The sequence below is a fragment of the Salvelinus alpinus genome, chromosome 8 (genome assembly GCF_045679555.1).
Source record: "Salvelinus alpinus chromosome 8, SLU_Salpinus.1, whole genome shotgun sequence".
Lineage (NCBI taxonomy): Eukaryota > Metazoa > Chordata > Actinopteri > Salmoniformes > Salmonidae > Salvelinus > Salvelinus alpinus.
The window spans coordinates 46459007-46482958 of record NC_092093.1 but is presented as its reverse complement, the minus strand read 5'-3'; the positions used below and the strand labels follow the sequence as shown (position 1 = coordinate 46482958).

The 23952-nt window shown below is 47.5% G+C and overlaps 1 pseudogene; it reads right to left on the bottom strand.

Moving 5' to 3' along the window:
* Positions 1-19578, bottom strand: part of LOC139583226 (cysteine/serine-rich nuclear protein 2-like) — a 40651-nt pseudogene extending 21073 nt beyond the window's left edge.
* Between the last annotated feature and the right edge of the window lie 4374 nt (positions 19579-23952).

Sequence of the window (23952 nt, the reverse complement as noted above, 5' to 3'; positions counted from 1 at the left end):
GAATTATGCAAAACCATCCACCGTGTACAAGCTAAAAAACCAAATAATACACGCAGAGCAGAATATGGACGATTCCAGAAAAGAGTAATTCAATTCTACAACCTCATAAAAATAAGCGTTTCTCAAACCTTCCATAACAAAGCCTTCACCTACAGACAGATGAACCTGGAGAAGAATCCCCTAAGCAAGCTGCTCCTGGGGCAAACAGACCCAGGAAAGCGACACAATTAGACCCAACCAAATCATGAGAAAACAAAAAGATAATAACTTGACGCAAAAAAACAGCAAACTGGAATGCTATTTGGCCCTAAACAGAGTACACACAGTGGCAGAATACCTGACCACTGTAACTGACCCAAAATGAAGGAAAGCTTTGACTATGTACAGACTCAGTGAGCATAGCCTTGCTATTGAGAAAGGCCGCCGTAGGCAGACATGGCTCTCAAGAGAAGACAGGCTATGTGCAACACTGCCCACAAAATGAGGTGGAAACCGAGCTATACTTCCTAACCTCCTGCCAAATGTATGACCATATTAGAGACACATACTGTATTTGCACATTGTTACAACCCTGTACAGAGCCAATAATATATATTATTTTAAAGACAGAGAAAGAGAGAGAGAATAAAAGGGTCAGGAAGTAATCAGACTCCATCAGCTGAGACCAGGAGTCTCCACCACTAACACCCCATCAGCTGAGACCAGGAGTCTCCACCACTAACACCCCATCAGCTGAGACCAGGAGTCTCCACCACTAACACTCCATCAGCTGAGACCAGGAGTCTCCACCACTAATGTCCCATCAGCTGAGACCAGGAGTCTCCACCACTAACGTCCCATCAGCTGAGACCAGGAGTCTCCACCACTAACGTCCCATCAGCTGAGACCAGGAGTCTCCACCACTAACGCCCCATCAGCTGAGACCAGGAGTCTCCACCACTAACACCCCATCAGCTGAGACCAGGAGTCTCCACCACTAACACCCCATCAGCTGAGACCAGGAGTCTCCACCACTAACACCCCATCAGCTGAGACCAGGAGTCTCCACCACTAACACCCCATCAGCTGAGACCAGGAGTCTCCACCACTAACACCCCATCAGCTGAGACCAGGAGTCTCCACCACTAACACCCCATCAGCTGAGAACAGAGCGGTGTATAGAAGTACTGACTTCAAATAGTTACCTTACATGTTATGTTGGCTGAGAATTTCTTAGCTACACTGTCCTTACGAACCACATAGCATTACAGCAGTATGTACCGGTATGTTAGCTAGCTACCTAAAGTTAGTAGTTATACATCAAATTTGCCAGTATATTAACTATAGGCTAACTAGCCAACGTTTATTGACTTGATTATTCCCGTCATTGTTAGCTTAGCGGTCAATCGACATTCGTGTGCGTTTATAAATTCGCTCTGGCTATCTACTCCGATTTCAGAACTCTCTCGTCAGAGTACCAGAGCGCAGAATAACTGATGAATTTACAAACACTCAACACCCGTTGAATATGGCCGGTGTCAGTAAACGTCGGCAAAAAAAACGTAATTAAAGTGTTGCCAGCAGCACAGTTGTCAGAGACTCCAGTCACCCAAGTTAGACTGATTTCTCTGCTACCATACTGCAAGTGGTACCGGAGCGCCAAGTCTAGGTCCAAAAGGCTCCTCAACATCTTCTACCCCCAAGCCATAACACTGCTGAACAATTAATCAAATGGCCACCAGACTATTTACATTGACCCCCCCTCCATTAGTTTTTACACTGCTGCTACTCGCTGTTTATTATCTATGCATAGTCACTTCACCCTGTACCTACATGTACAGATTACCTCAACTAACCTGTACCCCTGCACACTAACTCGGTACCGGTGTCCCCTGTATATAGCCTCGTTATTGTTATTCTTATTGTGTTACTTTTTATTACTTGGTAAATATTTTCTTAACCAACAGTGCAGATAAAGAAGAGTTCAGGGCTTGTAAGTAAGCATTAAACGATAAAGTCTACACTTGTTGTATTCGGCGCATGTGACAAATAAAGTTTAATTTTAGTTAGTCACAAACGATCTAGATAACATGAAAATAGCCTAACCAGCTCTGCTAGGGCGAGTAAAATGATCAGCTCTCTCATGTGTCTGGAAGTTAGCTTGGGTGCTTGACTGCTGTTGTGAGGTCAGAGAACGCCCAGATCTACCCTACTACTCCTCGGCCAGAGCGTCCAGAGACACCGTCTGGCAGTGTGCGCTCTGAACACTCAGAGAGCGAAACGCTCTGAACTTACAAACAGACAATCTGACAACGCTCTGAATTTACAAAACGGCCAATCTGACAACGCTCTGAATTTACAAACGGCCAATCTGACAACGCTCTGAATTTACAAAACGGCCAATCTGACAATGCTCTGAATTTACAAAACGGCCAATCTGACAACGCTCTGAATTTACAAAACGGACAATCTGACAACGCTCTGAATTTACAAAACGGCCAATCTGACAACGCTCTGAATTTACAAAACGGCCAATCTGACAACGCTCTGAATTTACAAAACGGACAATCTGACAACGCTCTGAATTTACAAAACGGACAATCTGACAACGCTCTGAATTTACAAACAGACAATCTGACAACGCTCTGAATTTACAAACGGACAATCTGACAACGCTCTGAACTTACAAACAGACAATCTGACAACGCTCTGAATTTACAAAACGACAATCTGACAAGGCTCTGAATTTACAAACAGACAATCTGACAAGGCTCTGAATTTACAAACAGACAATCTGACAAGGCTCTGAATTTACAAACGGACAATCTGACAAGGCTCTGAATTTACAAACGGACAATCTGACAAGGCTCTGAATTTACAAACGGACAATCTGACAAGGCTCTGAATTTACAAACGGACAATCTGACAAGGCTCTGAATTTACAAACGGACAATCTGATAAGGCTCTGAATTTACAAACGGACAATCTGACAAGGCTCTGAATTTACAAACGGACAATCTGACAAGGCTCTGAATTTATAAACAGACAATCTGACAAGGCTCTGAATTTACAAACAGACAATCTGACAAGGCTCTGAATTTACAAACGGACAATCTGACAAGGCTCTGAATTTACAAACAGACAATCTGACAAGGCTCTGAATTTATAAACAGACAATCTGACAAGGCTCTGAATTTACAAACAGACAATCTGACAAGGCTCTGAATTTACAAACGGACAATCTGACAAGGCTCTGAATTTACAAACGGACAATCTGATAAGGCTCTGAATTTACAAACGGACAATCTGACAAGGCTCTGAATTTATAAACAGACAATCTGACAAGGCTCTGAATTTATAAACAGACAATCTGACAAGGCTCTGAATTTACAAACGGACAATCTGACAACGCTCTGAACTTACAAACGGACAATCTGACAACGCTCTGAATTTACAAACGGACAATCTGACAACGCTCTGAATTTACTAACGGACAATCTGACAACGCTCTGAATTTACTAACGCCCAGGGCGCACTCTGGCACTCCAGAATGAATTCAATAACACACCCCAGACTAAATATAATAACACACCTGAAGTTGTAAAATGTCTAGCTAGCAATTTATTATGCTAACACGCTAGCAAGAGGTTGCATAGCAACAGCATCAACTTCCAGTAGACAGGCAAAGAGCTAGTACGCTCAACTGAAAGGAAACTGTTCGTGTACAGTATACTAAAATGAACTAATAGTGTATATACACTCATTAAGTATGTAGTATACAGTATGGGTATTGGTACACAGCTCAAGATTCACCACTAACATCCCATTAGCTGAGACCAGGAGGGAGAGGCCAGCTGGTCAGCCCCAACCCAGCACAGAGAGAGAGAGATGCTGAGACTCCTGACCGTGGGAACACACTCTCTCCCCCTTCCTTAGGAACACCTGGGGGTGTTCTTAATGTTTTGTACACTCAGTGTATTTTCCCTATTCTACGCTTGACAAGCATTTCCATTATTCCAGCACTTGGCACTATGCGTACGCATGGTCATGGCTGTGTGTACATTTTCCTACACTCTCAGGCAAACATTCAGAATGATAAATCTCACACTGCATTGAAATGATCCCACGCATAGTATACGCACAGATTTATGCCAACATGTTTTATTTGACCTTTATTTAACTAGGCAAGTCAGTTAAGAACAAATTCTTATTTTCAATGACAGCCTAGAAACAGTGCCTGCCTGTTCAGGGGCAGAACGACAGATTTTATTATTATTTTATTCTCCTAGGGCTAGGAGGCAGGGGACAGGGCTAGGAGGCAAGGGACAGGGCTAGGAGGCAGGGGACAGGGCTAGGAGGCAGGGGACAGGGCTAGGAGGCAGGGGACAGGGCTAGGAGGCAAGGGACAGGGTTAGGAGGCAAGGGACAGGGTTAGGAGGCAAGGGACAGGGTTAGGAGGCAGAGGACAGGGCCAGCCAGGACACATGGTCTCACTTTACATTCTCCCATCCCCTTCCTCCCCCCTTCCTAAAAATGTAAACAAAGCTGTGAGCGTTCCCTGGGGAGAGAGGGGGGGGACAGAGCCAGCTAAGTCTATTTAACTAAAGCTGCAGTGCGGGACAGAAGGAGGGAGGGAGGAGAGATAGGACCATGGTGTCAGAAGTGGGTCATATTCTCCAGACTGACTGACTGCAGTAAGTCTACCTGACAAATTGATTATAGGCAGAAACAATGGCTGAGGTTAATCCCTCCTTCCTAGTCAATCTGGAGTTTATCAGTCTGCTAAACTGTCGGAGCGGCTGGTCACATAGAACGGGACGGTAGTACGAGTCCAGTCACATAGCCAGAACGGTAGTACGAGTCCAGTCACATAGACAGAACAGGACGGTAGTACGAGTCCAGTCACATAGACAGAACGGGACGGTAGTACGAGTCCAGTCACATAGACAGAACGGGACGGTAGTACGAGTCCAGTCACATAGACAGAACGGGACGGTAGTACGAGTCCAGTCACATAGACAGAACAGTACGGTAGTACGAGTCCAGTCACATAGACAGAACGGGACGGTAGTACGAGTCCAGTCACATAGACAGAACGGGACGGTAGTACGAGTCCAGTCACATAGACAGAACGGGACGGTAGTACGAGTCCAGTCACATAGACAGAACGGGACGGTAGTACGAGTCCAGTCACATAGACAGAACGGGACGGTAGTACGAGTCCAGTCACATAGACAGAACGGGACGGTAGTACGAGTCCAGTCACATAGACAGAACGGGACGGTAGTACGAGTCCAGTCACATAGACAGAACAGGACGGTAGTACGAGTCCAGTCACATAGACAGAACAGGACGGTAGTACGAGTCCAGTCACATAGACAGAACAGGACGGTAGTACGAGTCCAGTCACATAGACAGAACAGGACGGTAGTACGAGTCCAGTCACATAGACAGAACAGGACGGTAGTACGAGTCCAGTCACATAGACAGAACGGGACGGTAGTACGAGTCCAGTCACATAGACAGAACGGGACGGTAGTACGAGTCCAGTCACATAGACAGAACGGGACGGTAGTACGAGTCCAGTCACATAGACAGAACAGGACGGTAGTACGAGTCCAGTCACATAGACAGAACGGTAGTACGAGTCCAGTCACATAGACAGAACGGTAGTACGAGTCCAGTCACATAGACAGAACAGGACGGTAGTACGAGTCCAGTCACACAGACAGAACAGGACGGTAGTACGAGTCCAGTCACACAGACAGAACGGGACGGTAGTACGAGTCCAGTCACATAGACAGAACAGGACGGTAGTACGAGTCCAATCACAGACAGAACAGGACGGTAGTACGAGTCCAGTCACATAGACAGAACAGGACGGTAGTACGAGTCCAATCACAGACAGAACAGGACGGTAGTACGAGTCCAGTCACATAGACAGAACAGGACGGTAGTACGAGTCCAATCACAGACAGAACAGGACGGTAGTACGAGTCCAGTCACATAGACAGAACAGGACGGTAGTACGAGTCCAGTCACAGACAGAACAGGACGGTAGTACGAGTCCAGTCACAGACAGAACAGGACGGTAGTACGAGTCCAGTCACAGACAGAACAGGACGGTAGTACGAGTCCAGTCACAGACAGAACAGGACGGTAGTACGAGTCCAGTCACATAGACAGAACAGGACGGTAGTACGAGTCCAGTCACATAGACAGAACAGGACGGTAGTACGAGTCCAGTCACATAGACAGAACGGGACGGTAGTACGAGTCCAGTCACAGACAGAACAGGACGGTAGTACGAGTCCAGTCACAGACAGAACAGGACGGTAGTACGAGTCCAGTCACAGACAGAACAGGACGGTAGTACGAGTCCAGTCACATAGACAGAACGGTAGTACGAGTCCAGTCACATAGACAGAACGGTAGTACGAGTCCAGTCACATAGACAGAACGGTAGTACGAGTCCAGTCACATAGACAGAACAGGACGGTAGTACGAGTCCAATCACACAGACAGAACAGGACGGTAGTACGAGTCCAGTCACACAGACAGAACGGGACGGTAGTACGAGTCCAGTCACATAGACAGAACAGGACGGTAGTACGAGTCCAATCACAGACAGAACAGGACGGTAGTACGAGTCCAGTCACATAGACAGAACAGGACGGTAGTACGAGTCCAATCACAGACAGAACAGGACGGTAGTACGAGTCCAGTCACATAGACAGAACAGGACGGTAGTACGAGTCCAATCACAGACAGAACAGGACGGTAGTACGAGTCCAGTCACATAGACAGAACAGGACGGTAGTACGAGTCCAGTCACAGACAGAACAGGACGGTAGTACGAGTCCAGTCACAGACAGAACAGGACGGTAGTACGAGTCCAGTCACAGACAGAACAGGACGGTAGTACGAGTCCAGTCACATAGACAGAACAGGACGGTAGTACGAGTCCAGTCACATAGACAGAACAGGACGGTAGTACGAGTCCAGTCACATAGACAGAACAGGACGGTAGTACGAGTCCAGTCACATAGACAGAACGGGACGGTAGTACGAGTCCAGTCACAGACAGAACAGGACGGTAGTACGAGTCCAGTCACAGACAGAACAGGACGGTAGTACGAGTCCAGTCACAGACAGAACAGGACGGTAGTACGAGTCCAGTCACACAGACAGAACGGGACGGTAGTACGAGTCCAGTCACACAGACAGAACGGGACGGTAGTACGAGTCCAGTCACACAGACAGAACGGGACGGTAGTACGAGTCCAGTCACATAGACAGAACAGGACGGTAGTACGAGTCCAGTCACATAGACAGAACGGTAGTACGAGTCCAGTCACATAGACAGAAAAGGACGGTAGTACGAGTCCAGTCACATAGACAGAACAGGACGGTAGTACGAGTCCAGTCACATAGACAGAACAGGACGGTAGTACGAGTCCAGTCATACAGACAGAACGGGACGGTAGTACGAGTCCAGTCACATAGACAGAACGGGACGGTAGTACGAGTCCAATCACAGACAGAACAGGACGGTAGTACGAGTCCAGTCACATAGACAGAACAGGACGGTAGTACGAGTCCAGTCACAGACAGAACAGGACGGTAGTACGAGTCCAGTCACAGACAGAACAGGACGGTAGTACGAGTCCAGTCACAGACAGAACAGGACGGTAGTACGAGTCCAGTCACAGACAGAACAGGACGGTAGTACGAGTCCAGTCACAGACAGAACAGGACGGTAGTACGAGTCCAGTCACAGACAGAACAGGACGGTAGTACGAGTCCAGTCACATAGACAGAACGGGACGGTAGTACGAGTCCAGTCACACAGACAGAACGGGACGGTAGTACGAGTCCAGTCACACAGACAGAACGGGACGGTAGTACGAGTCCAGTCACATAGACAGAACGGGACGGTAGTACGAGTCCAGTCACATAGACAGAACGGTAGTACGAGTCCAGTCACATAGACAGAACAGGACGGTAGTACGAGTCCAGTCACATAGACAGAACAGGACGGTAGTACGAGTCCAGTCATACAGACAGAACGGGACGGTAGTACGAGTCCAGTCACATAGACAGAACAGGACGGTAGTACGAGTCCAATCACAGACAGAACAGGACGGTAGTACGAGTCCAGTCACAGACAGAACAGGACGGTAGTACGAGTCCAGTCACAGACAGAACAGGACGGTAGTACGAGTCCAGTCACAGACAGAACAGGACGGTAGTACGAGTCCAGTCACATAGACAGAACAGGACGGTAGTACGAGTCCAGTCACATAGACAGAACAGGACGGTAGTACGAGTCCAGTCACATAGACAGAACAGGACGGTAGTACGAGTCCAGTCACATAGACAGAACAGGACGGTAGTACGAGTCCAGTCACAGACAGAACAGGACGGTAGTACGAGTCCAGTCACAGACAGAACAGGACGGTAGTACGAGTCCAGTCACATAGACAGAACGGGACGGTAGTACGAGTCCAGTCACATAGACAGAACGGGACGGTAGTACGAGTCCAGTCACATAGACAGAACGGGACGGTAGTACGAGTCCAGTCACATAGACAGAACAGGACGGTAGTACGAGTCCAGTCACATAGACAGAACAGGACGGTAGTACGAGTCCAGTCACATAGACAGAACAGGACGGTAGTACGAGTCCAGTCACAGACAGAACAGGACGGTAGTACGAGTCCAGTCACAGACAGAACAGGACGGTAGTACGAGTCCAGTCACAGACAGAACAGGACGGTAGTACGAGTCCAGTCACATAGACAGAACGGGACGGTAGTACGAGTCCAGTCACACAGACAGAACGGGACGGTAGTACGAGTCCAGTCACACAGACAGAACGGGACGGTAGTACGAGTCCAGTCACATAGACAGAACAGGACGGTAGTACGAGTCCAGTCACATAGACAGAACAGGACGGTAGTACGAGTCCAGTCACATAGACAGAACGGTAGTACGAGTCCAGTCACATAGACAGGACGGTAGTACGAGTCCAGTCACATAGACAGAACAGGACGGTAGTACGAGTCCAGTCACATAGACAGAACAGGACGGTAGTACGAGTCCAGTCACACAGACAGAACGGGACGGTAGTACGAGTCCAGTCACATAGACAGAACGGGACGGTAGTACGAGTCCAGTCACACAGACAGAACGGGACGGTAGTACGAGTCCATTCACACAGACAGAACGGGACGGTAGTACGAGTCCAGTCACATAGACAGAACAGGACGGTAGTACGAGTCCAGTCACATAGACAGAACAGGACGGTAGTACGAGTCCAGTCACACAGACAGAACGGGACGGTAGTACGAGTCCAGTCACATAGACAGAACGGGACGGTAGTACGAGTCCAATCATAGACAGAACAGGACGGTAGTACGAGTCCAGTCACATAGACAGAACAGGACGGTAGTACGAGTCCAGTCACAGACAGAACAGGACGGTAGTACGAGTCCAGTCACAGACAGAACAGGACGGTAGTACGAGTCCAGTCACAGACAGAACAGGACGGTAGTACGAGTCCAGTCACAGACAGAACAGGACGGTAGTACGAGTCCAGTCACATAGACAGAACAGGACGGTAGTACGAGTCCAGTCACATAGACAGAACAGGACGGTAGTACGAGTCCAGTCACATAGACAGAACAGGACGGTAGTACGAGTCCAGTCACATAGACAGAACAGGACGGTAGTACGAGTCCAGTCACATAGACAGAACAGGACGGTAGTACGAGTCCAGTCACATAGACAGAACAGGTACGGTAGTACGAGTCCAGTCACATAGACAGAACAGGACGGTAGTACGAGTCCAGTCACATAGACAGAACGGGACGGTAGTACGAGTCCAGTCACATAGACAGAACGGGACGGTAGTACGAGTCCAGTCACATAGACAGAACGGGACGGTAGTACGAGTCCAGTCACATAGACAGAACGGGACGGTAGTACGAGTCCAGTCACATAGACAGAACGGGACGGTAGTACGAGTCCAGTCACATAGACAGAACAGGACGGTAGTACGAGTCCAGTCACATAGACAGAACAGGACGGTAGTACGAGTCCAGTCACATAGACAGAACAGTACGGTAGTACGAGTCCAGTCACATAGACAGAACAGGACGGTAGTACGAGTCCAGTCACATAGACAGAACAGGACGGTAGTACGAGTCCAGTCACAGACAGAACAGGACGGTAGTACGAGTCCAGTCACAGACAGAACAGGACGGTAGTACGAGTCCAGTCACAGACAGAACAGGACGGTAGTACGAGTCCAGTCACACAGACAGAACAGGACGGTAGTACGAGTCCAGTCACATAGACAGAACGGGACGGTAGTACGAGTCCAGTCACATAGACAGAACAGGACGGTAGTACGAGTCCAGTCACATAGACAGAACAGGACGGTAGTACGAGTCCAGTCACATAGACAGAACAGGACGGTAGTACGAGTCCAGTCACATAGACAGAACGGTAGTACGAGTCCAGGCAAAGTGCACTTTGCCCCTCCACTCTACTGCCTGCTGGTCTGGCCAGCATGTCCTCAGCAACTGATAACACAGGGCAGTGTGTGAGTGTGTCTATACAGACTAACATGCTCCATCCAGCTGATATCTTGGAGCTGTGCCACGCTGCTGGCAGTGTCTGTCACAACTACACTAAAATGGATAAGGGCTGAGTCATAAACTGACAGGCCGGCACACACAGTGAGTCAAGGGTTCTAAAACACAGTAATGGAGAGTGTGTGTTATCCCACTCGAGGTACACACACACACACCTCTCGCTCAAGGCTCTATCAAGTGGCAGAGAGAGGGAACATGTACCCTTATTTTACCAGGTCAGTTGACTGAGAACACATTTTAATTTACAGCAACAAACCGGGAAATAGTTACAGGGGAAAGGAATGAGTCAATTGGACGCTGGGGATGATTAGGTGGCTGTGATGGTATGAGGGCCAGATTGGGAATTTAGCCAGGACACCAGGGTTATACACCCCTACTATTACGATAAGTGGCATGGGATTTTTAAAGACCACAGAGAGTCAAGACACCTGTTTAAGGTTCCATCCGAAAGACGGCACCCTACACAGGGCAACATCCCGAGTCACTGCCCTGGGGCATTGGGATATTTTTGGGGGACCAGAGGGCCTCCAATACCACTTCCAGCAGCATCTGGCCTCCCATCCAGGGACCAACCCGGCTCACCTTCAGAGGCAAGCCAGCAGTGGGATGCAGGGTGATATGCTGCTGGCGTAACCCAATGACAGTCCCAGCCGCTAAGGATTAGACCGTCCCAGCCGCTAAGGATTAGACCGTCCCAGCCGCTAAGGATTAGACAGTCCCAGCCGCTAAGGATTAGACAGTCCCAGCCGCTAAGGATTAGACAGTCCCAGCCGCTAAGGATTAGACAGTCCCAGCCGCTAAGGATTAGACAGTCCCAGCCGCTAAGGATTAGACAGTCCCAGCCGCTAAGGATTAGACAGTCCCAGCCGCTAAGGATTAGACAGTCCCAGCCGCTAAGGATTAGACAGTCCCAGCCGCTAAGGATTAGACAGTCCCAGCCGCTAAGGATTAGACAGTCCCAGCCGCTAAGGATTAGACAGTCCCAGCCGCTAAGGATTAGACCGTCCCAGCCGCTAAGGATTAGACCGTCCCAGCCGCTAAGGATTAGACCGTCCCAGCCGCTAAGGATTAGACAGTCCCAACCGCTAAGGATTAGACAGTCCCAACCGTTAAGGATTATTTTGGTTGAATTCATAGCAGGAACAACATGATCTCACCATGATGACTGAGAACAAATCCACCTGCTGGGGCAGTATAGATAACTCTTGTCCTCTCAAGAGTCTGGCTGTTTTTTTCACTCCTAACGCAAACCCTGCTTCCAGAAAGACATACTGTTCCCCTACCTCCACCCCTGAGCTGTGTCCTGCACACACACATATTCCTCCTAAAAAGGAGAGAGAATAGGGAGGAGGAGTCTTTTCAACAAACAAATAATGTGCTGTCATAGAAGCCACAGGAATGTCTGTCTGGCAGCAGAGTGAGTCACTAGCAGAAGACCACCCCGTCTGGCAGCAGGGTGAGTCACTAACAGAAGACCACCCCGTCTGGCAGCAGGGTGAGTCACTAACAGAAGACCACCCCGTCTGGCAGCAGGGTGAGTCACTAACAGAAGAGCACCCCGTCTGGCAGCAGGGTGAGTCACTAACAGAAGAGCACCCCGTCTGGCAGCAGGGTGAGTCACTAACAGAAGACCACCCCGTCTGGCAGCAGGGTGAGTCACTAACAGAAGACCACCCCGCCTGGCAGCAGGGTGAGTCACTAACAGAAGAGCACCCCGTCTGGCAGCAGGGTGAGTCACTGACAGAAGACCACCCCGTCTGGCAGCAGGGTGAGTCACTAACAGAAGATCACCCCGTCTGGCAGCAGGGTGAGTCACTGACAGAAGACCACACACACGTGTGCTGTAGTACTGTGTCTCCTCTTTCACAGCTAACAACTACAACTCCCATGAGGCCGAGCTGCTGGACGGAACCTCAGATTCCTGCATGCCATGACACACCTGAGGAGGCTTTAGGCTGTCAGCGGTGGTGGAGGCTGTGATGCAGCACGACAGTATGCTCTAGATGGTGCTCCTGTAGAACACAGAGGGCCCTCTGGGACAGGCCAAATTTCTTCAGCCTCCTGAAGTTGAACAGTTGTGCCTTCTTCACCATGGTGTCTGTGTGGTATGACCATTTCAGGTCCTCCGAGACATGTACACTAAGAAACTAAGTATTTTCACCCTCTCTACGGTGGCCCCATTGATGAGGATGCCGGCGTGTCCAGCCTGGTTCCTCTTGAAGTCCTTTGTTTTGCTGACATTGAGGCCGAGGTTGTTTACCTGGCACCACACCGTCTGAGTGCCTACATCCTCTCTGTAGGGCGTCTCACCATCGTTGGTAATCTACTACTGTCGTGTCATCAGCGAACTTGATGATGGAATTGGAACAGTGCAAGGCCACACAGTCCTGGGTATAGAGGGAGTACAGGAGGGAACAGAGGACGCACCCTTGTGGGGCCCCCGCGTTGAGGATCAATGTGGAGGAGGTCATGTTGCCTACCTTTCCCACCTGGGGCCAGCCCGGCAGAAAGGCCAGGACACAGTTGCATAGGGAGTTCAGACCCAGGGCCGTGGGCTTTGCGGTGAGCTTAGAGGAAACTTTGGTATTGAAGGTTGAGCTGTAGTCGAACAGCATCCTCACATATGAATTCCTCTTGTCCAGGTGGGTGAGGGCAGTGTACAGTGCAGCGGCTGGATTCATCGGACGGTAGACACATTGGAGAGGTGGTCTTTGACTAGCCTCTCGAGGCACTTCATGATGACAGAAGGCAGCGCTAAGGGTCAGTAGTCATTCAGTTAATTTCCCTTTCTTGGGCATGGGGATAATAGTGGTCATCTTGAAGCAGGTGGGGATAATGGCCTGAGCTAGAGAGAGATTGAAAATGTATGAAAAAAAACAACAGCCAGCTGGTCTGCACATGCTCTGAGGGCGCAGCTAAAGATGTTGTCTGGGCCACCAGCCTTGCGAGGGTCAACACGTTTGAATGACTTCCACACGCCCTCTTGATTCAGGTAGGTTTTTAAAGACACCATCAGTATCACATACAATTTTTTTATGAATCCGGTAATCGAGTCAGCGTATTCATTGATGTCATCCCTAGAGGAGACCCGGAACATATTCCAGTGGCCTTGATCAAAACAGTTTTGGAGATTGGTCAGACACACAGACCTGACCACCGGAACCTCCCTCGAGTCTTGGTCTGTAGGCAGGGAGGAGAAAAATGGTCAGATTTGCAGGGTTATCAAATTACCTTTGTTAAATTCCGCCATGACAATGAACGCCTGCTCCGGATACGCGGTCTCCAGTTTGTTCAGGGTCCAATGAAGATCTTTGAGAGCATTTTTGGTGTCGGCTTGGGGCAGGATGTACACAGCCATGGCGACAATACCTGAGAACTTTCTCGGGAGGTAAAAAGGGTAACATTTGATTACCAAGTATTGCAAGTCGGGAGAGCAGAATTTCGCAAGTTCATGTACGTTTCCCCTGTCGTACTGTTACGCTCGTTGATAGAATGAGACCAAGGTGGAGAGTGGTAGGCGTACATTTTTCCTTTTATTAAAATGACACCGAAAAACAACAAAATACAAAAACGAACGTAAAGCTATATGCAGTGCAGAAAGCAACTACACACAAACAAGATCCCACAACTGAAGGTGGGAAAAAGGGCTGCCTAAGTACAACCCCCAATCAGAGACAACGATAGACAGCTGCCTCTGATTGGGAACCATACCCGGCCAACAAAGAAATAGACAAACTAGAATGCCCACCCAAATCACACCCTGACCTAACCAAATAGAGAAATAAAAAGGCTCTCTAAGGTCAGGGCTTGACACGTACCACTTGTTATTGGTCATAAAGCAGAGCCCTCTGACCTCTTGCCAGAGAGAACCTGTTTTCTATCCACTCGAGCTGTAAAACCTGATGGTTGTTTGGATGTCGGAGAAAAGCCAAGTCTCAGAAAAACAGTATAATGCAGAATCAGATCCTCGCTCTGAGTTTGTCAAGTTATAATGCAGAATCAGATCCTCGCTCTGAGTTTGTCAAGTTCATTTTGTAATTATTGAATATTGGTGAGTAGTATGCTCGGTAATGGAGGATGGGTCAGCCGGTGTCTGAATCTCACTAAGACCCCCACCATGTCTGCCTCTGTCGATGTCTTCATTTCCTACTCTTCGGTAGGACTCCCAGGCAACCCGGCGCCTCACCAAAAAAGCCAGACTATTGTTCCGCCGTCTCCGGGAATTGGGGTGGACGGTGAGTACCCAACGTTTCATATTACAATAGCTCTACCAAGGTGTATGAAGTAGTGCACTAAACAAAGTGAGTAAGACATGTTTTGAAAAACACTAGAAAAAGTAGAAACCTGGAATTTTTTGTAGGAGCTGGAGGCGCCAACCATTTCAATAGGTTCAGCTTTATTGTTCCCCTCAAAATAGGGTCTGATTTAGACCTGGGACACAAGGTGTGTGCAATTATCAGGTAGAACAGAAAACCAGCAAGCTCTGGACCTCAAAGGGTAAGAGTTGAATACCCCCTGGTCTATACAATCACAACTTTGTAGTCTGAGTCAAGAGAGGCATAAAACACAGACAGGTAAATACTGGAGGTATCTCCACTGCACCGTTCATTTATAAACGCACAACCCGCTCTAAAAGACAACCCAAGGACAGGGTAGTGCAGTGGACAAGGTAGTGCAGCCTACTGGACAAGGTAGCGTAGTGGACAAGGTAGCGCAGTGGACAAGGTAGTGCAGCCTACTGGACATCGTAGTGCAGCCTACTGGACAAGGTAGCGCAGTGGACAAGGTAGTGTCCTACTGGACAAGATAGTGCAGTCTACTGGACATCGTAGTGCAGCCTACTGGACAAGATAGTGCAGTCTACTGGACATCGTAGTGCAGCCTACTGGACAAGATAGTGCAGTGGACAAGGTAGTGTCCTACTGGACAAGATAGTGCAGTCTACTGGACATCGTAGTGCAGCCTACTGGACAAGATAGTGCAGTCTACTGGACATCGTAGTGCAGCCTACTGGACAAGATAGTGCAGCCTACTGGAAATTGTAGTGCAGCCTACTGGACATTGTAGCGCAGTGGACAAGGTAGTGTCCTACTGGACACTTGGGAACATTGGATCCATGAGACAGACCTGGAATCTGTTTAGCACAATGGAGCAAAGTTGTTTCCAAGAGGTGACCAGTCAAACCCTTTATGTTACTGTGTCCATGATGGCTACTAAAATCAGACGATACTAGCCTCTGCTCTAAGCTTCATCACGACATGTCTATTTAAAGTCACTGATAATATTTATAGATTGAGATAGCAACTGCAGGTGCTATTTTCATTGTGCTTTGAAACATTTGCATGAAGCCAAACTCACCCCAGGGATGAGAAGGCTAAGGGAGACTATAACAGAAGAGAAAGACTGTTAGTTCTCACAGTTTAGTTATGCTATCTGCTGTGTTTGATAAAACAGACAACAGCTTCTGTTCATCAACACTTATTAACGCCCACTCCCTGGAGACAGAAGCCTCTGTGTGTGTGTGTGTGTGTGTGTGTGTGTGTGTGTGTGTGTGTGTGTGTGTGTGTGCGTGCGAGTTCTTTCCTGTGGTTGTGAAACGTGCGCGGCAGAGCATATGAAGTGGTTAGAGTGTTGGGCCAGTAACCGAAAGGTTGCTGGATCGAATCCCCGAGCTGACAAGGTAAAACATCTGTTGTTCTGCCCCTGAGCAAGGCTGTTAACCCACTTCACCGGGCGCCGAAGATGTGGATGTCGATTATGGCAGCATCCGCACCTCTCTGATTCAGAAGGGTTGGGTTAAATGCAGAAGACATTTCAGTTGAATGCATTCCGTTGTACAACTGACTAGGTTATCCCCCTTTCCCTAAATCATCTGTATACTACCTGTCTCACATCTTTTGACTCCTTCCGCACCACCCACCGTGTAGGCTAGTTGGTCAAGAGGATATGGACATGTGGACTAGGAATGTGTCCCAAATGGCACCCTATGCCCTACATAGTTCCATGGGCCCTGGTATAAAGTAGTGCACTATATAGGGAACATGGTGCCATAGGGCCCTGGTATAAAGTAGTGCACTATATAGGGAACATGGTGCCATAGGGCCCTGGTATAAAGTAGTGCACTATATAGGGAACATGGTGCCATAGGGCCCTGGTATAAAGTAGTGCACTATTTAGGGAACATTGCATTCCATCTGGGAGGCAACCTAGGTGTAAAGAAAGGATGACTCCCACACCGTGGAAGCGTTTCTGTCGGTCTAATCTAATGCAGCGTGAGAATGAGAGCATCTGCTTCAACATACTGAACACATTTCACTTTGTAGCTGCCACATTCAAAACACGAGGGCTTGTTTACAAAGGCAGAACAATTCTGATATTATTTTGAACAATCAGATCAGCTCTGAAAAAGATCTGATGTGAAAAGATCTGATGTGAAAAGATCTGATGTGATTGGTTTAAAAGACCAATTAATGTGAAAAATATGAAATATGTGACTAATTTCAGGAAACAAGGTGTGTGTCATGCGTTACTACTTCACAGGAGAGACATTTGAACGTAAACTTTGTTTTTATTAATCAAAATGCGTATTTTGGGGCAGAAATGCCTTCTGGAACATGTGAACTTTCATGTGCCTTAATAACAAACTTGTCTGCCTTCTGTAAATACAATTTCTAAATTACGAGCCAAGTTGGTTTAGCCATGGAACAAGTCAGTAACCTTCCCGCTAGCCATAATTGGCTGAGATAATGAGTGGGCTGGACATGCCGAGAGAGGAGTTTGGATTGGTCTGCAAAGTAGAGCGCTTCTGTCTATAACATGAAGTGGTCAGTATGTGTCGGTCATCTTTTCTAACGCAGTTGTTCTGAAAGATATCACAAATAACTGCATAAGGTGTTGCTCTTCACTTTCTGGAGGACCGAGTTTGAAATCAGTGGAATTAGAGTATGATAGTTAAGGAATTCTGGCATTTGATTGCAGATATGCAGACAGGGTCCAAAAGGGAACACACAGAAGGCTGTTGTAAAACACCCGTCTCTGGATTACATCTTCAAACTAAGGGGAACCATGGCATCCGTGACAGAGACGGAGAAGTGTCTAGCTGGAAAACATTTTTAGACATGACATGTTTCTAATTTTGTCAGAAAGTTGATTTCATTTCAAGTTAAAGTGTACTGTTAGCTAGCTAACGTTAGCTGGCTGGTGTAAGAATATTCAAAATACACAACGCAGAGGACTAAAGGTCAAGAGGGAATTAACGATCAATGGAAATGGTTGTTTTTCTGTAATAGGGAATTAATGGGTCAGAGACACGGGATGCATAGCTACATGGGGCAAGTTCTCATTGGTTCAAATTGTCTATACATTGGGCCTGAAACAGGATACTTGGTATTTGGCCAGTGTGCCAGTTTTATTGCAAGGAATTATAATTGGTCAACCACAGGCTAGGGTTGGGTTATAAATTACATCCTGTTACTTTGTTCTGTGGAGAAGACATTGAGAACAGGGAAAATAGTTTTCCAGACAGGAAAACGCATATTTTGTTTCACTTCTAAACATTACATGTGTGGTCCAATGCAGAATAACCAATCATTTAGATATTATTAACTAACAAGCTGTAATTGATTCAGGTTATCAGACAGACAAATATTGAACAATAAAACGGATTCCTTTGCGCCAAGTGGCATCTGAATGTCCCCCGATTCACGTATGATCGAATATTCCAATGATGAATCAATGCCTATTTCAATAACAAGGCGATAAACACACGGACCATTTCATTTGAATAGCGCAGCCTAATTGCTGATATGTCTGTCAATCATGATATCACGTCTGATTATCTGTGGCCAGCCTCCCCATGTTGAGCCGATCAATCCTCCTGATTAATGATAATTGCTATGACAACACATCAGCTGTGAGAGCTCGAGCTGTAGTGGCCGTAGCCCCACTGGAGGCGAACTAGGGAATCAATTTAGCCTACTGAATACACTGTAGACAACACACCATATTAGAAATACCCATTACAACCACAAAATCAACTAGGCTACAATAATCCAGACTGTATCACATCTGGCTGTGATTGAGAGTCCCATAGGGCGGCGCACAATTGGCACAGCGTCGTCCAGGTCTGGCTGGGGTAGGCCGTCATTGTAAATCAGAATTTGTTCTTAACTGACTTGCCCAGTTAAATAAAACATGTTTTTATTTTTATTAAATATAATAGTCTAACATGTTCACTGTCAACAATCCTGCACTCAACCTGCTCCAATCACAAGGTTTATTAACACTGGCGTGCTCTGTCACCTGTCCTGCACTCAACCTCCAATCACAAGGTTTATTAAAGGCCAAACACCAACAAACTTGTTTAAAGTAGTCAATTAGTTTTCATCAACAGCTGCGATAAAACGTCAGATTTCTAAAAATGCGACCATCAACTAAATGAACCACTTCATTATAGACCCGATTATCCTCATATTTAAATACCATAGCTTTGTCTATAATGTCTACCTTCTCTTCTGCAACATTGTAACCAATCGAACATGATAAACATAATGATTAGCGCCAGTTTCTGCTATGGTGACAGCATAGAGAACATCCTAACTGTTTGGCTTGTCTCCCCCCCCCGAAGCTTTTACACATCAATTTCACAGAACGGTGGTAAATGACCAACAGCGCCGCTACTCACCAATACTTCACATATCAGATCGCCATTAGTGAAAATATAGTAGAATAGTCACAATCCAAGCGACACAATCGCACTTTATCCTCGAACAGACCTCTCGCTTTTGTCTCGATTGTAGCAGAGCACACGGTCCGTGCAGCCTTTCCCTTGTCTGAGACAGACTGCTCCGCAGCGCAGCCTACGCGTCACTGGAAAAACCGTGACGCAGGCGGTGCCACCGGGAGGCTGGCTGCCCACGCTGCTTCCTGCCTGAGAGAGAGACAGAGAAAGCTGCCTGGCTCAACTGGACTATTTACAGGCGCTATCTATTCTTCCAGTAGAAAGCAAACAAATAGTTGAGGAACAATATTTAAAATAAATATTGGAAACGTGTTGAGGATAAAAATGTTTATGGGTACAATGGAGACAGTAGGCTACCCACAGTGTACAATGGAAATAGTATCAAATACATTTTTATTGATGCATATCAATGTTTAGCTGATGTTATTGCGGGTGAGGCGCAATGCTTGTGTTTCTAGCTCCAACAGTGCAGTAATATCTAACAATACACACATCTAAAAGTAAAAAAATGGAATGAAGACGAGCAATGTCCGAGTATATATATATTAGTACCAGTCAAAAGTGTGGACACATCTACTCATTCCAGGGTCATTTTTACTATTTTCTACATTGTAGAATAATAGTGAAGACATCAAAGCTATGAAATAACACTTGTAACCAAAAAAGTGTCCAAAATATATTTTATATTTGAGATTATTCAAAGTAGGGTTAGCTTGGCAGCCACGTCCAACCAGAGTAATTTATTTTCACCCTTGACTGCCTTCACCCTGGCATTCAGTTCTGCAAGGCATTCAGTTCTGCAAGGCATTCAGTTCTGCAAGGCATTCAGTTCTGCAAGGCTTTTTGGCAAACCTCAGCCACCTGCTTCCAAATTCTGCCACATTAAATCAATAAGAAAGAGGATTTGCGCTCTACTGAACACACAGCTGGTTAGCAGGAAGGCTGGACCGTCTCCCTTGGCTGCGCAGTCTCCATCGACATACTGCATCTGTCTCTTTAACCTCACAGCTGACCTCAAGACATAGATCAATAACGACCTCTCATCAGTTCACTGTACGACGCTACATATTAATAATAGCTGTGTAACAGACTAATCACTTGATTATGTAGCAATTTGTTAAACTGACCAAGAATGTGAACTCTTATAGTAAAATCTTCAAAGAAGTAGCTGGTGGGTACAGGGGCGTCTTGAGGGGTTCGTTTTGTTCCCGATAAATAAACAAATTGATGTTCTTGTCTGCATACATTGAAACCCATGAGGCCGCAAGCTCAGGGTCATGAGATTTTACAATGTTAGGTATTAGCTATCTTCAACAGCATCTGCTCTTGCTAGCTAGCATTAGCTAGTGCTCTCTACTCTAGTGCCAGAGTAGCTAGCAAAACTATTTTGATCTCAGTCATAGCTGTTATATTTCATAACTTCCCCTAACAATAACCAATCCAAAACAATAGAAATGCCTGTCGCGCAAGAAAAACACCCAATATAATGTTTTAAAGTTTATTTTCAACTTTTATAATAATACCAAAAAAGTCTGCCATATTTTCTGTTGATGTGACGTCACTGATCTTCAGGTTGGCGAAGTCGGAGCGCTAGAAAAACAGACCCGAGTTCCTGAGTTGGATGACTGTTGAAATAAAAAAAATCCCAGTCTGAATTTTTTTTTCTTTTTCTCCAACATCCCAGTTGTCTTGAATGCACCATGATGCAGTAGTTGGAGAATGGCATGGAGGGGGCCAATCATAAACCCCTGCTTCATCTCCGTGGCCAGGAGGGAGAAGACAACACATGGCTCATCAAGTGCAGAACAGAGGTTGGTGCATAAATGTGAAAGTAGAGATGAGGCCTGGAGAAAAACTAAATTCAGGCAGTCAAGCAAATATCGGACAAAGTAGTGGTCAGTGTTAAGGTCCAAGTCCTGGTGGCAGGGTGGGATGGACAGCCACAGAGGACGCAGGCGAGGGACACCTTTCCAGGGAAGATGCAACAGTAGAGCTCCACGTCGAGGGCGCCCCCTGCAGGAGCCTGGAGGCAGTGGCTGACGATAACCGGTGAGTGTAAAAGGGTACGTCACCAAAACGGACAGCCAGATCCACGATGGTTGGTCGGTAGTCGTCCAACTCCTGGCGGTGAGAAGGATGCAGATGACCTCTCTGTAGTGGGAGAAAGCCAAGCAAAATTCTGGTACAGTGAGAACCCTGGAGTGGTGAGGGTTAGTGGAGTGCAGGTGCACCTGGTTGAGGCCACAGTCCACGATGAGGGGTAAGGCCTGGGTGGGAGAAGGAGTGAGGAGAGCGGTAGGATTAACATCTGCACCTTGTGGGATCTGCTGGCAGAGAGCGGAAGAGACTGGAGGCGGATTGAAGATCGGGGCGTTGGGTGGAGGATGAGCTGGGGTGGCCTTAGAGAGGGGGTGGTGGGCCGGATGGCGGGGCTGGGCTACGGCCGGCAGTGAAGACTGGAGGCGGATTGAAGATCGGGGCGTTGGGTGGAGGATGAGCTGGGGTGGCCTTAGAGAGGGGGTGGTGGGCCGGATGGCGGGGCTGGGCTACGGCCGGCAGTGAAGACTGGAACAGAGAGGCAGTCGGGACAGGGTCGCAGCTTGGAGGGCGGCAGGCTCGTAACTGGCTGAGTAGGTGGAGATGTGTGAGGTTGTTGCTGGCAGAGAGAGAAGATGAGAAGCTGCAGTGGTGGCAGCGGGACCTAAGAGAAAGCGAGAGGTCGACAGACAGAGAGGTTAAGCTGGAGAAGTGTTCACGGGGCTATCGAGACCTGGGGGGAGGGGAGGCTGTGAAGGCATGGTTGGCAGGACGCCAGAGCGGGCACCATTGTAGACAACGGTGGGGATAGCACATAAGTGGTGGGAGACAAGGGCAGGGAGGAAGGGAAGAAGAGTGGGAAAAGCTGACGATAAGGCAGGTAAGGGGTTGAGGTGGGTGTGAGGACAGAGAGATGGAAGGCCCTTGGCAGCGGTTGGAGCCATGGCATCCAGGATGTTTACGGGCTATGTCTTGACAAAAGCCATGTGTGGAACAGCTCTGCCTTGTTATTACGATGGAAGCGGGAGCAGAGGGGAAAGGTTCTGTAGGTTGGCGGGAGCACGAGCCGTCCCCGCATGCGGAGAGGGGAGGCTGGTGAGCTCGGGTGGGCAGGGAGGTGAGAAACCGGCCTGGAGGCCGACCACGGCAATCTGGTTCTTTGTGAGGCCTGGAACGGTGGCAGGGCACCGAGACAACGGACCACAGCCATCTGGTTAGAGGTGGCGTGTCCCTGACAATGGAGAAGGGAGAGTCTGGAACTTGTTCTGAGAACATTTTGGAATTCGAGGCAGTGAGATCAATCTCCATTGTAAACGAAGTAAGTAAGCTAACTTAAGTAACTAGGTAAACTTTGAGTAGACCCTTCGATATATTGAGGCGTGTGACTCAGTGTCTTGCATGCGAGGCTAAACAGAGAGGATCAATGACTGTTTTGTCAGGTTTAAGCAAGGCGGTAGTGGTGCTTAAGGAGAATGAGAAGAGGTGTTGAGGCTGATTAGCAGTTAGTGGCAGCCAGAGCTAGTTTGAGAAGTTACAAGGCAACTAGTTGAGTGTTTCAAACAGTAGTTGAGGCTGATTGGCAATGGTTAGCAGCTTGTGCTTATTGAGTCGCTAGCGTGCAGCGTTTAAGGCAACTAGTTAAGTGTTACATTCAAGTCTCGTCCTTTCTTCTGAAATGTTTTTCATCCTAAGCACCATTAACCATAGGGCTCTGGTCAAAAGTAGTCCACTAGTTAGGGAATAGGGTGTGATTTGGGACAGTCCAGTTGTTCCGGAACAGGGGATCAAGAGAAACATACTGATGAGATGCTTTGCTTTCATTTTCAGCCTGGTCTGACTAGCAGAGTAGACCAGAGAAAACCAAAGTGTCCTGCCAATGTCAACACAGGTGTGACCCTCCCCAGTCCAGAGGGGCCTGGTGGGGTGGAGAGAGGTTTGTGGGAAGACCAGGTATTATTAAGGAGAGAGGGAGAGTTCTCCGTTTGCTCTACGACCCCCACAAGGCCCATTGGACTCGTCTGAGGTCGGCAACGCTGATGTTCCATCTTTTGATGTGCCAACAGTTTCGGCTGCAAACTAATATGACCACACGGTAGAAAGACTCCGTTTTGGGTTTGTCTGAAGGTAACCCATACAAATGAATTGAAGTAGGGAGGTAGTTTTGGGTTTGTCTGAAGGTAACCCATACAAATGAATGGGAGTAGGGAGGTCGTTTTGGGTTTGTCTGAAGGTAACCCATACAAATGAATTGAAGTAGGGAGGTAGTTTTGGGTTTGTCTGAAGGTAACCCATACAAATGAATGGGAGCATGGAGATAGTTTTGTGGCAACAAAAATAAGGGGTTAAATATGTGTAAACAAATAGATGTATGCATTATTTCCTGATCTTTGTTATATCGCCTAGATATAGGACAGACACTTCAAAAACGTATTCCTTATGATTTATTTTTCAACTGTCTTTGTTGCCATTTATGAATATGTTATTCAATGCGTTTCTTGGGCTATAGCAGTAAAGGCCAAATTCAATATTTGTATC